This window comes from Engystomops pustulosus, chromosome 2 (genome assembly GCF_040894005.1).
Source record: "Engystomops pustulosus chromosome 2, aEngPut4.maternal, whole genome shotgun sequence".
NCBI lineage: Eukaryota > Metazoa > Chordata > Amphibia > Anura > Leptodactylidae > Engystomops > Engystomops pustulosus.
Window position 1 is genome coordinate 178,389,077 of NC_092412.1, and position 14,482 is coordinate 178,403,558.

Sequence of the window (14,482 nt, forward strand, 5' to 3'; positions counted from 1 at the left end):
GGCTGTAGAGGAGCAGGGGGCGTCGCTAAGCCAAGTGATGGGTGTTTTCATTTAATTGAAAAGGTCACGTGGAGTAGCTGTTCCCCAAGGGTGGGGGGGGGGAGCTGCTCCTTTCCAGCCCCTCCCATTTGGCAACTGCCTAGTCACACAGCAGATGCTAATGATAGGTACAATATAACATATCTTTTTTTCTGTAAAACCAATTTTTAATACAAAAACGCTTTGGCAGCGTATGTACTATGCTCTGTGGGGACTGGGGGGAGTGCTAAAAATGGGTCTCCTGGTGACAGGTTCCCTTTAAGCATGCATTTTCAGTCCGTTTAAAAATGCACACATGCGTTTTTAAAACTTGTCCCTTTTTGACCTTTTTTGACAATTATCTTAATAGATAAACAGGTCCTAAGCAGCCAAACACATGGTAAACGGTAAAAAATGATTAAAAAAACGGATGCGTTTTAAAAAGTGGACTGAAAACGCATGTTTAAAAACGGACCAAAAAGGCACCACCCGTAGACAGGTTTACGACAGTCTGATTTATAGCCTGATGTATGCGCAGTGTTAAATGCCATCTGATGCAAGTATCAGCTGTGTGGAAATACACTGCACCAGTCGCACGTATGTTCAACATCTGCACAGTTTTTGCCTTTTTGCGATGTTTTTGCACAGGAAATTTGATGATACCTAAAATTACACAAAAGGATCAGGTTGTACAAGATTAAACAATAGAAAGTGGAGAATAGCGCGATAAAGGCAGAGTGCAATTGGCAGCATTTATACTTGAAATTATGAAGGAGAGACAGTCAGTCCCAAATATTTAGAACACGGCTGCGTAAGCACCAATCCTACAATCTCCCTCCATGCCTGCAACAATCCTACAAGCTGCAGCCGTGCTGTCTCCAACCCAACCTGCACCAACTGCCAACCCAAACACTACAAGCTGCAGCTATGTCTCCCACAACCCTGCCATTCATGGCCATGCCAATAACAAGCTGGCAACCGCCGGCCTTAATTTTGCAAAACCAAGCTCTAGGCCCCCAGTACATAGCTCCTGGTATGAGTCGGCGCTGCCTCTGACATTTCGCTGACCTGTTTTATGGACCTTCATATGGGACCAGAGTTTGGGTGAGTGTGAGCCAATTGGAGGCCGTAGACCCCAGGCACCCACCCATACCGGACATCATGACACGGCTCTATGTTTCACACTGTATGTACACTAATAATTCCTCTTTATGGACCTTTATTCCTTCAGTCCACAATAAATTATTTCATGCATTTAGATCCTGTGTCACTTTTATTTTACGCCAGGCGCGTCCTTGTACGTAGATGGAGAGATCACTCATTTCCACCTTCCTTTTTGGTCATTTTATTTTAGGTTTGTGTATTTTCCACTTTGACCGAATGGAAAAGCTTTGCAGAAGGCTATGGCTCAGGCCTGCGTGTTCTGTACAGCACAATATCAGTCTCATCATGTACCAATAGTCATTAATCATAACTCGGGTCTTGTTGTAGGGAGACCTGCTCCACGTTTAATAAACATGGCTTATATGTAGATACATAGAAAACTATGAGCAGGCAGTATGAAGTTGCTCAAATTGTGGCTAATTTGAAGTTACCGTGCTCCATTGCTCAATGTGTACCAGCGCCAAATACAGCGTTCTTCTCAAAATTCTCAGTTGATGTATCCAGTGTTGTACACGCAAGTGAATCGATATATAACAACGCGGTGGTGTATTTTTTCCAACCATGCATGACTTTAGAGTAGAATTTTTTCTCACTAAAAAAAACGCAATGTCTGCACAGAAGTTTGCAAAAATTATAGGCCAAGAAGCTACATACAACTAGTGATAAATCTCCCCCAGTGGATCTACGTTCAGGCTCTGCTATATCATAAAGTACTCCCTCAAAAAGGTGGGGGCTGTGAGCAGTGAGAAGACTCTGGCTGTGTGAAGAGATATCAAGCTTGACTTTATACTGCAGCTCCCCGCCTTCATGACTGGAACAGGGGAATCAATAAAAGTCTTTTGTAGAAGAATGTTTGCTCTAAACCCAAAGATAGAGGAATCCATACCCAATACCTAATGCCCCATCTCATTATGCCCCCTTTCATTACCCCCTTCATAATTCCACTTCTGATTATATCCCCATGCATAATGTCCCCTTTCATTATGCCCCCTTTTATAATGCTCCCTCCATTATACCCCCATTTATAGTGTCTTATTTTGTGCACAATTCCATCCTTCCCAGTGACAGTCCCAGGGGCCCTCACTATATCTACGGTTACAGCCCCACGCATACCCACAATGCCTCAGCATTCAGGTGACACAGCAGGTGGTCAGAGATAGTTAGGGGGCCGCACGTGGCCCATGGGATGTACATTGCCCAGGTCTGGTCTAGACACAGCACAGAGAGTGACAATGGTCATGGCACAGCAAACCTAATTACAGTAGAAAAGTAAAGTGTAAATATAACTGAATATAAAAACACAAAAATATTTCCTGCAATTTTTTTCCAGACAGAGCCCAGTCTTGATAAATTAGCTTCAGTTTATTTTTTCTTATTTGTTTAGTGTGTAATAAATCAGAACAGTCTCTGGCGTCTTTTATTTTTTCTGCACGCTTTAAAGTCCACCTAGGAAATTTGGGGCTTTTCTGGATTTTAGTATTGAACAGTGTTGTACCACATGGCATGAATGTAAGAAACGATCTGATTTTAGTTTACTAATGTTTTTTTTATATATGTTTTATATCTGAATAGGATTATAATTGTGAAAGAGGAAATTATGTTTTTTCCACTCCCATTTTTGGGCATTTATATAACCTCACATGCTTTTGTATCAGTGTCTATGATTAAGAGTTACTGGTTTTATGAAGAAGAAATAAAGAAACAAAGATTTATTGAGAATTTATCCCTGTGGACTTGCTGGTTCATTTCAACAAACTTTTCTTATTGTTTGTGTGCTGTCAGCACTTCAGCCTTTTGGAACCATGTGAGCTGGATTGGTAGAATAAGTTTCTTTTCTGCCTATAACTTTTTTATTTTTCTGTCAGATTAACTGTATTTTTTGCTGGACATATTTAGCTTGAAATTACCCTACCAATTAACTTTTTATTCACCCTTATATTCAGTGGCCCACATTTACTAAGGGCCGTGCGCCAGTTTTCTGTCTCACTCTGCACATTCTTTTTAGTGCAGACTGCTTGCACATGTATTTATAAAGTGTCCGAGACACATTTGTGGGTCGGCGCAACTATATCTGACACAATGCAAAATTCTGCACTGAAATGGGCGTTCTGGTTCTCACGCAAACCGTGCGTCACATTTAACATGCAGTGTGTGTCGCATGCCCTATGTTAAAGGTGCACCAAAATATGGTGCACTCTGTTGGAGCAGTGCCTGGGGGAGCCAGATTCATGCAGAATAGGTACCACAAATCATGAATCTGGTACATTCTGCACACTTCAAATGCAAACTGCACATGGTGTATTTAGTAAATGTTGCCAGTATACTTAAAAAAGAGTGCAAATCTGCCATTGTCTTTTTGTAATAGCAACAATGGAAGAGATTTATTAAACAGAATTCTGTCGTAGTTTGCACTAAAAAACTGTCTTCACCATATTTATAAAGGGTTTTAGACAGTTTTCTGTGTCTCCTAAGACTAGCGTGGCCTGGGAAAAGTGAGTGTGGCCCCGTGCCAAAAAGATCTGTGCGCCAGAAATACTACTCACCCGACAGAATTGTGTCCTAATTTTCTGGCATAAAGTAAGCCAACTAATAGGAGGTGCAGAGTATGACTAGACAGTCTTAGGCCCCTTCCACACTAGCGAGTGTGATGCGATGAACTCGCATCACACTCGCAACGCAAGCTGCCGGGAACGCACGGCCCGAACGCTGCACCGCAGGAGTGAAATGACATGCTGAGTTCACTCCCGCGGTGCAGCGTTCGGGCCGTGCATTCCCGGCAGCTTGCGTTGCGAGTGTGATGCGAGTTCATCGCATCACACTCGCTAGTGTGGAAGGGGCCTTACTGTCCTACAGATTTACCATCCAGCATTAGAAACTTTTATAAATCTGGTGCAGAAAAAAACTGTGTAGTCTAACTTTGCACTGTCTAACCGTAGGGCACTTTTTATAAATTTCATAGTGGATTCTAAATAAGATCATTTTTTTTTGTCCCTGTGGCAATACAAATACAGCAATACCAAATTTGTTTATGTAATTTATTTTAATGACTTACATTTGTACAATGAATGTGTTGGGCTTGTTTTTCGGTAGATATAGGGCAGTGATTTTCAACATTTTTTGAGCCGCGGCACACTTTTTATACTTATAAAATCCTGGGGCACACCACCAACCAAAATAGCACAAAATGACACTAAAACAGTCATATTATACATATTGGTAATAATATAGATTCTAAATTTATTTTACTCACTCAGTGTGAAACCTGGGCCTGTTTCAATAAACACAAAAGGGATATCCTGGCAGGAATGGTGGAAAGACACACACGGAGCTCTTCCTCAACAGTTCTCAGTTTCTCCCTGTTTTTAGTATATGGTGCTGATTATTATGTGGCTCATATACTGCAAAATAAAGGGGTACAATGAGAAGTACTATGGCCATGAGGCCCGAGTACGAGTGCCAGCTCATATACTCAGCATATGAGCTGGTACTTGTAGTACTCCAGCCTCATGACTATAGTATTTCTCATCCTACATTACTCATTGTTATATGCAGTATACTGCTGGAGTACTAAAAGTACCAGCTCTTCTGCTGAGTATTCTGCCAACAGTTCATATATTCAGTCAAAAGCTCATATAGTCAGCATTATTGGCGGGCATTACCTTGGCGGTGGGCAAATGCGAGAGTCTCTCCGCTCTCAGGATGATGCGCCGGCCTCGTGATGTCATTTTGTTGCGCGAGGTTCAAAGCTTGCACATGTGTTATTGTACATGCCTCCTACATTGTAAGAAGCCGTGACTGTGCATCGCTCCGCATTGCCAGGAAACCAAACACAGGGGGCACCATAGTTTGGGGAACTTTCCCCGCGGCACACCTGACCATGTGTCATGGCACACTAGTGTGCCACGGTACACTGGTTGAAAATCACTGATATAGGGGACATTAATCATAACATAACTTACTAAGGTGCTTGCTCCATTTTTCTGGCAGACGTTCTTTTCAGTGTAATCTGCTTGCACACGTATGTAAGAAGTGCCTGTGGAACATTTGTTTAACGTGACTATTTGTGGCACGACTGCACTATTGTTTATGTGACACAAATTTCTGCAGGGGCGTTCCGGTACTCAGTTGGACTGTGCATTCTGTCAGGGCAGTGCAGGGGTGCCAGACTCATGAAAAACAGGTGCCACAAATCCTGAATCTGGTACACCCTGCACACTACACAGGCAAAATTCACATACTGCAGTTTTTTAGTAAATAATGTGGACCAGTGTGTCTATGGTTTGCCTTTCTTGCGCCTGGTTTGTTCCTTTTTCTGTCTTGTAATGTGTTAGATGTCGTTTTGCCTTAAACTAATTTTAAATTGTCGAATAACCCAATAATTTGCGCCTAATTTGTAGTAGATTTTTCCCCTCTAACATAGATCTCATTTGTGACCCATAAGGAAGCCAGATTGAGTAAAAGTGCGCAAGTATATATAAACCACATTGTCAGCTCAAAGAACTGGGTGGATCATAATGTGTCTGCTTGAAAGCCCACACCCTGGGATTTTGCACTAACCAGCCTAGGGAGTGATAGCAGCTAAAACAGCAACAAAACTGCGAAGTAAATGGTTAAAATTATCTTTGTTTTGTTAACATTACTAGGGATCAGCACATATAAGGTACGTTTAACAGGTTCCCTTTAAGTTTTGCACAAAGAAAGTAGATGCATGTACAATGCCCAGACTACATTTTGTTGTAAAGGCAAAGACTAAATGTTAAAGATACAGTATATATTATATATATTCGAGTATAAGTCGACCCGATAATAAGCCGAGGTCCCTAATTTTGCCACAAATAACTGGGGAAATGCAATGCCCCATGCAGCCAGCCATCCCCTACTGATGAAATTCCCTATGCAGCCAGCCCGCAGGAAAAGTCAACTTTATGTTATGCCTTCATTTTGCAATATGCTGAAGAAAGCTGTTTATTTTCATTAGTGACTTTATTTAACCTTCTTCGTCAGACCCGGGGCTGTCTGTTTTCTGTAGTTTCGTTACAATGAGCCAGTGGCTCATTGTAATTTATAGTGTGCAAAAATGCCATATACTCCAATACAGTAGTATTGCAATATATAGTAGGAATGATCAGACCATCTAGGGTTCATGTACTCTAGAGGGTCTTAAAAATAGTAAAAAAGTTTCGAAAAAGTTTTAAAAATAATTAAAAAAAGTTAAAAACCTAAAAGTTCAAATCACCCCCCCTTTCCCTAGAACTGATATAAAACATAATAAACAGTAAAAGTCACGAACACAATAGGTATCGACGCGTCTCAAAATGCCGATCTATCAAAATATACAATCGTTTATTGCCGGCGGTGAACAACATAATGGAAAATTGTGCCCAAATGTCCGAAAATGCGACTTTTACACCATTTTACAAAAAAATAAATAAAGTGATTAAAATGTCGCACAGACCTCATAATGGTAGCAATGAAAACTTCGTCTAATTTTGCAAAAAATTACAAAAAATAACACAGCTCTGTTCACTGAAGTATGAAAAAGTTATTAGCGTCAGAAATGGCAATTTTTTTTTGTACACATTTGTTTAATTTTTGAAAATGTATAAAAAAAAAAATAAAACATTTATAAATTTGGTATCACCGTGATCGTACCGAACCAAAGAATAAAGCAGATGTTTTATTTGGAGTGCAGAGTGAAAGTCATAAAAACTGAGCCCACAAGAACGTGACGTAAACACGTTTTTTCCACAATTTTTCCACATTTTGGATTTTTTTCCAGCTTCCCAGTACACGGCATGGAATAATAAATAATGCCTCGGAGAAGTAAAATTTGTCACACACAGAAAAATGAAAAAGTTATGTATTTTTGAAGTTGGAGAGCGAGAAATTAGCAAAAAAAACTGCGTCCTTAAAGGGTTAAATAAACATACCCTTATTGTTCTGATGACCTTTGTGACAAACCATAACCCCCACAATATTTAACTTTTTGTTTCTGCTACACTTGTGACAACCATCTCCAGAAATAAACAACGGAGTGGGAAAACCTGCGGTGCTGTTGTAATTTGCGGAAACAACAGAGAGAAACAGTAATTATTCTTTTCCTTTTCGCCACGACAGCACCCACGATCATTTATGATCCCCCCATACATATTCAGTCTTTATTTAATTTAATGGTTGCTTATGCTTAGATTAAATGCACTTATGTATGTATTTGTGAATTTTTCCTATATGTTTATTTGAAGTACACATTTAGAATTTTGAATGCATTGTTACATGAAATGCATTGCTGTATCTATTTATGTATGTATTTTGTGGCACTTCTATCAGGATGTGCAATAAACTCTATACTTACCTTTCCATCATCCCCCGCATGTCCGCTACTAGATCCAGTCCCTCCGGCAGTGACAGGTCCGTGTGCATTAGCGGTGCACAGACTATGACAATGGCAAGCTGCTGACATCATAGTCTGTGGGCCGCTAGTGGGACTGGATTAACTAGTGGACATGCGGGGGCGTCGGAAAGTTGAGTACATTTTTTATTTGTTTTATGTGCTGGTCAGGGGACTGGCTAAATACTATGGGGCTAGTTATATGCAGGGGACTGGCTGGCTATATAAATGGGACTGGCTGGCTATATAAAGGAGACTGGCTGGTGTTGTTAAATGGCATAGTACAACTAGTAGTCGTTATATTACTGTACATTGGGGACAGTATTATAGTATTATATTCTTTTACACAGGATGCAGAATAATAATATATTTTACTTAGAGGCAGTATTATAGTAGTTATTTTCTTGTTTATCAGAGAAAGTATTGTGGTATTTTTTTTTGTATATCCAAGGCATTATTAAGTTATGTTTTTTTTTTAAGATGCTTTATTTTTAAACAAGGGGGGCAGTATGAGTCCCTTTCCCTGTACATGTTGATTAAGACCATCTATCAACAGTTTGTGAGCAGTTTGGTAACTCCACGTACATCACATGACCACACCTTCTTGTTTTGGCCCTTTCCCCAGAATAGGGCCACTTTTAGTGGTATTTCCCCAGTCCCCCCCTGAATGCAGCTTTGTGTTGGAACAATACGTATCATCAGCATTCCTGGGTAGGCTTTTCATAAGATTGCTCATATAATTCTTATCGTATGTGTGGTTACTTCCTCCATATTAAAATTTGTCATTGCATAGAATTACTTAGGATTTAAGTCACATTAATGAATATTTATTTTTTATATTCTAGTAGTTTTGTGGCTAAAACTAACTTCTGGCAGTTTTGCATAGAACCATACAGACATGTTTGTAATTTTTACCACATAATGCTCTGTGCTGGACACAGATATACTTCCCATGTGTCCCATTGGTCTCTGCTACTTTATATTCTGTAAATAGGCATTGTACACAAACATATATATATATATATATATATATATATATATATATATATATATATATACACACACATGCATATGACTTAAAATATACCAAAATAAATAAATATATACCAAATTACCAAAATAAATAAATGGCTGACATATGTGCATAGCCTCAGTATACAGCACTGCAGTGATAGATAACTATAGCCTCTGTAACATGATACAGTGCTGATGTGGCACTTGTAAAAGCTTCTTCAAACACACTACAAAATGTTCTGCACAAGATCCAAGATTCACTGCAGGAGCAATTCATTTAAAATGGACTTTTACTTAACTTTATTAGATACTTTCTCAGATATATTTATTTTTATTATGTGGATTATGATTATCTTTTTAATGTGATACAATTTTGCTACAATGCTAATTCACTGCATATAAGTACCTCTGGATCCAGATGTTTACAGATGGCTCGTTGGTCTAGGGGTATGATTCTCGCTTAGGGTGCGAGAGGTCCCGGGTTCAAATCCCGGACGAGCCCTATTATTTTGAAAATTGTACTGACACACGTCCTATTGTTTATTAGGCATTATTCTTAATGCATGAGGCATTTTTTCTGCAAATTAGGTTTACTACTTGTAACATGTTCAATTTCTTATTTTTATTTTTTTTAATTGGATAACAACCTTCTGAAACCTATTGAGATGTTTTCAAATGGCCATCTGACTGTTATCATTAAACCCTGATTGTGCACCGTTAGGCCCAGTTCACACCTGAATCACAAGCTTCCATTACACCAGGGGTGCACACCCCGCGGCCCTTATACCAGGCAGAAGGCAGTGTAGATGTGAATATCTGACAAGTACTCACTGCTCCCAGTTCCTCTCCTGTTGCTCTGCTCTGGCTCATGACGCTGGTGACACGTGCCAGCATTGGGGGGACTCCAGATTTACTGGTTGTCTGCTTTGGGGTTTCCAATTATTAGTTGTCTGCTCTCTGGGATTTCATTATTATAATTGTCGGCTCTGGGGCTCTCCAGTATTTTTATAATTATTATCTGCTCTGAAGTCCATCCATTATTATTATTTCTGTTCTGGAGGTCTTCATTACTATAATTAATCTGCTTTGGTATTATGTTTCTGCTTTGAGGTCTCCATTATTAACTCCTTCACATCTTTTTCATTCATTTTTTGCTCCCCACTAGAGATGGGCAAATCAATTCTAACTATTTGAAATTCGTTTAGAATTTAGGAAAAATTCGATTTGTCACAAATCCGAAGTTTACAGTGTTTTGTGGGATCGAATTTCAAATTTTCTCCCCCTTTGTTAGGAAAGTGGCCGTAAGCACAACATGTTACATGGGGCAGAGAACTCTGGGAAGAAGATATGAACATGGCGGTAGTGTTCCTCACTGTATGGGGGTAGTGTTGCTCACTGTATGGGGGTAGTGTTGCTCACTGTATGGGGGTAGTGTTGCTCACTGTATGGGGGTAGTGTTGCTCACTGTATGGGGGTAGTGTTGCTCACTGTATGGGGGTAGTGTTGCTCACTGTATGGCGGTAGTGTTGCTCACTGTATGGCGGTAGTGTTGCTCACTGTATGGCGGTAGTGTTCCTCACTGTATGGGGGTAGAGTTGCTCACTGTATGGAGATAGTGTTGCTCACTCTATGGGGGTAGTGTCCCTCATTGTATGGCGGTAGTGTCCATCACTGTGTGGCGGTAGTGTTCCTCACTGTGTGGGGGTAGTGTTCTTCACTGTATGGCGGTAGTGTTCCTCCCTCTATGGCGGTTGAGTCCCTCACTGTATGGCAGTAGTGTTCCTCACTGTATGGCTGTAGTGTTCTTCACTGTATGGGGGTAGTGTTCCTCACACTCACTGTATGGCGGTAGTGTCCCTCACTGTATGGCGGTAGTGTTCCTCGCTGTATGGCGGTAGTGTTCCTCACTGTATGGCGGTAGTGTTCCTCGCAGTATGGCGGTAGTGTTCCTCACTGTATGGCGGTAGTGTTCCTCGCAGTATGACGGTAGTGTTCCTCACTGTATGGCTGTAGAGTTCCTCACTGTATGGCGGTAGAGTTCCTCACTGTATGGCAGTATTGTTCCTCACTGTATGGGGGAAATGTTCCTCACTGTATGGCGGTATTGTTCCTCACTGTGTGGCGGTAGGGATACCAAATTTGTATAGGTTCTTTATTTTTTATATATTTACAAAAATGAAAACCTCCTGTTAAAAAAAAAATCAGTTGCAGTTTAAATTATAATTTTTTAAAACTTTTTTTTAATTTTTACTATTTTTCAGACTCCCTAGGGTACTAGGTTGTCTGATCGATCCTATTACATACTGTCATATACTGCACACTGATCGCACATTGTAATGAAGGGGTTAAACCGAGGCAGCCTCGGGTCTTCGGCAATGTGCAATAAGCAGCAAAGACTTCCGGGCTATGGAGAGGGCTCAGCCCGTGAGCCCTCTCCATGAACCCGCACCTGGCATGTGACGTACCGTTGCGTCACATGCTGAGATTCGGTTCCAGTTGTATTTTCCATGAAAATTTGGCAAACCGGGTCGAATAGAATTTTGATAAATTCACTCATCTCTACTCCCCACCTTTTTAATCTTTCTGTGTACAGAGCTGTTTGGCTCTTATTTTCTGCGTAACAAATTTTACTTGTCAGTGATGTTATTTATTATTCCATGCTGTGTACTGGAAAAAAATTCCAAAAGTGGTGAAATTGGCAAAAAAAAGCATTTGCCTCATTTTATTGTGGGCTCAGTCTAGGCATATATTTTATATTGTTTTAATTCCTGTATGCATTGATCTGACCTCGATGCATATTCTATAACAACTGGTGACATCTATAGCTTTGATTAACAATGGATGGTTATTTATGATAACTTCAGTATCCTATTTGAGGCGTAGATGAGAACAGGAAAGATAAGATATCGCACTGAGGAACCGTCTTTGCCAGATAGCCTACAAAAACTGGCAATCCCGATCGAATTAATAAAGCGAATGCACTTTTTTCAAACACTGAGCCTCTGCAAACTAATGAACAGTGCTGCACTGTTTGACCTTTTGGATAATTATTTATCTTCTTTTTTACGGATTTGGTGGGATGCCACCACTTTACAGAAAAACATGTCTGAAAACATGATTCCTCGAGGTCTCAGGCAATTAAATTGCCGTATTGAGACAAATTTCTCAAGAAATGGACCACTATTTTACCTGATTTTTCACTACAACTCATGAATGAAATAATTAAGACTGAAGTCAGAACCAAAAAGTCAGAAATTCAACTTGCAATCAATGATAGCCGTTGCAAATTAATGACTATTAACACAAGTGCAGATCTAGCATCTTTTGAAGTGAAGCTAAAACTCAATTTAGACAAACTAAAACAACAAATCGTGGACACTATAAAAAACATATTTATCGGAGGCACTAAGGATTACGAAAATAACTCTCTCCACACCTGGAGAAAAAATTTGATAGAGCAAGACCTAGATCCTTTTTTAAACAATCTAAAGTAGCATTCTCCTATTCTGAAGTTGAGATATCTGATGCAGGTTCTGATATGTCTGATTCAGAACTAAATCCACACACTCAACGTGGCAAAACCAATACTAATCACATTCCAACTAAAAGTCTCAAAAAAGGGAAATCGAAACACAGCAAAAATTAACAAGCACCAAGCCATACAGAAGAGGTGTACAAAAGCACAAAAACAAAAAGATACACAATAAGACATAGGGGCTCATTTACTTACCCGGCCGCTGGAGTTCACTGAAAGTGCATTGTCCGACAATAATGCCTTGTGCCGCGCACATTCACTAAGATCGTGAGTCCGATATCCTGCTTGTGTTGCTTCCCCATTCAGGTCCGACAGAGTTCACCATCTTTTTCGTGGTTCATGTAAGTGCTAAATTTGAATGTTAAATCTCGCGCTCCCCTAATTTGTGTCGCATGGAAGCCAGCACAGCTGCGCCAAAATGGATTAAGTGTACCAAAATCCCTGCACAGACACTTGCAAAATACCTGTCCAAGCCGTGTAATCCCCGAAAACGGTGCACAGTCAGACAGAAGTGCGCTCTGCGACCCTTAGTGTTGAATTTTTCTGCAAACAATACTTACACAAGATGAATTGTCCTTATAATCCAAGGTACAAAATTTTGTTCCCTCCTTCAATTTTAACCTCTATAAAACTTACAAATTCATCCATCTCATCAAGCGTAATTTTTATAATGCGGATAATTCCACTGAGACGATGGCTCCTATGGTTCCCAACACTAATATTGCAGGATCTGCAGTTTTTCCCTTGCAGAACATCTTTGCCAACCAATTTACTATGTTGCAACTTGTTTCTTTACAAGCTGAAATGCTTACTGATCAAAATCCTATCCTGCAAACCTATTATTGTCCGTACCACATATATGGACAATTTTCAAGCTGCAGTTATTAAGGATCTAAGCAATGCATCTTCTTCTTCAACTACTTCCAACTTATCCTTAAAACAACAACGGCCCTTGAAAAAATTGCAAAAAAGTTCTCACATCATAACTAGAGCCATCGACAAAGGCAGCTCTATAGTGGTTTTAGATAAATGCTTATATGCCAGAGAAGTCAAAAATGTGTTATCTGATAAAACCATGTATTGCTCTCTTCCATGCAATCCTGTTACTTTATCTCACATTTTTGATGAAGGCATCAGTTTAGGCATTTCTGTAGACTCTGACAGGAAACAATTTATACCCGATTTTCCTTTACATGCCATAATGTATGTAGCACCAAAAACGCATAAACAAATTTTTCCTCCACCTTTTTGACCAATAATTTTCGGAAACTGATTCACTCTCAGAGAATTTGGGAAATTGGGTAGACAGCAAACAATTGTTAAAAATCTTTTATGATTTTCCGTAGTGTACTAACAACTCTTTGAATGTTTCTGTCACGGCTGTACCCGTGATCCTCGGTACAGATCGCGGGTACACCCATGCCCTTCGGTTTGGCGCGGTCACCCCCCTGCCTGGTCTTACCTCTCCTGGCTCGGCTCCGGCTCAGCTCGGTTCCTGTGCGTTTCCCGTGTTCCTGTGGCGATCCTGTATTCCTGTGGCGGTCCTGTATCCCAGTGGTCATTTTGAGGTCCTGTGGTGGTCCTGTATGCCTGTGGCGGTCCTGTATCCGGCTTGGCAACCCGAGGTCCTGCCACCCCGAGGTCCTGTCTTCCCTGTGTCCGGTTTCCTGCTTCCCTACCTTGGCTGCCACTGCGGTCCTAGTCACACCCGTGGAACGACCTGGTGGCACCCCGTCCCCGCAAGACCATCCTGCTTTGCGGCGGGCTCTGGCGAAGACAAGGGGCCACTTAGACTCCGGTTGCGGCTAGTACCATCATCCCCCGCGGTAGTCCAGGGAGTCCACAGACTCTAGCCCCAAGAGACCCTCCCACACCCCCGTGTGTGACAGTTTCTTTGTTTTATACTTGTATTTCTCATTTATCACAGAAAATATAGCAACTATGAAAATGTTCCAATTTTCATTCCAAAGTAACTTTTTTCCTTTTATCAACAGTTCTACATACAATTATGTGGATGTCCCGTGGGAGCCAGGTTCACTCCCTCCCTCCCCAACCTTTACATGGCATGGTGAGAGTAACTTCCATACCCACATCAGATGGTAAAGGAGGTACATTGATGACTGCCTGCTTATTTGGCAAGGTCCAGTCACCAGAAGGTAGCGTTTTTTAACCGTGACCTTGTTCAGCCCGGGATATGATAAAAAAGAACCCTGTACCAACCGGAGAGGAGGACTTGCGTATGAAACCTCTTTGCAGGTTCACTTTGATGTACTCGGACATGGCAGCCTCTCAGAAACAGAGAGATGGTAGACACAGCCTCTAGGAGGTGAGGTTCCAGGCAATCGGTCCACTCGGCAATCATA

The 14,482-nt window shown here is 40.8% G+C and overlaps 1 non-coding gene across 1 annotated transcript; it reads left to right on the plus strand.

Annotated features, from left to right (window-relative positions):
* The first annotated feature begins 9,014 nt into the window (after window positions 1-9,014).
* On the plus strand, window positions 9,015-9,086 carry TRNAP-AGG (transfer RNA proline (anticodon AGG)). Its single transcript has one exon. It is a non-coding gene; the product is annotated as a tRNA-Pro (tRNA).
* The last annotated feature ends 5,396 nt before the right edge of the window (window positions 9,087-14,482 follow it).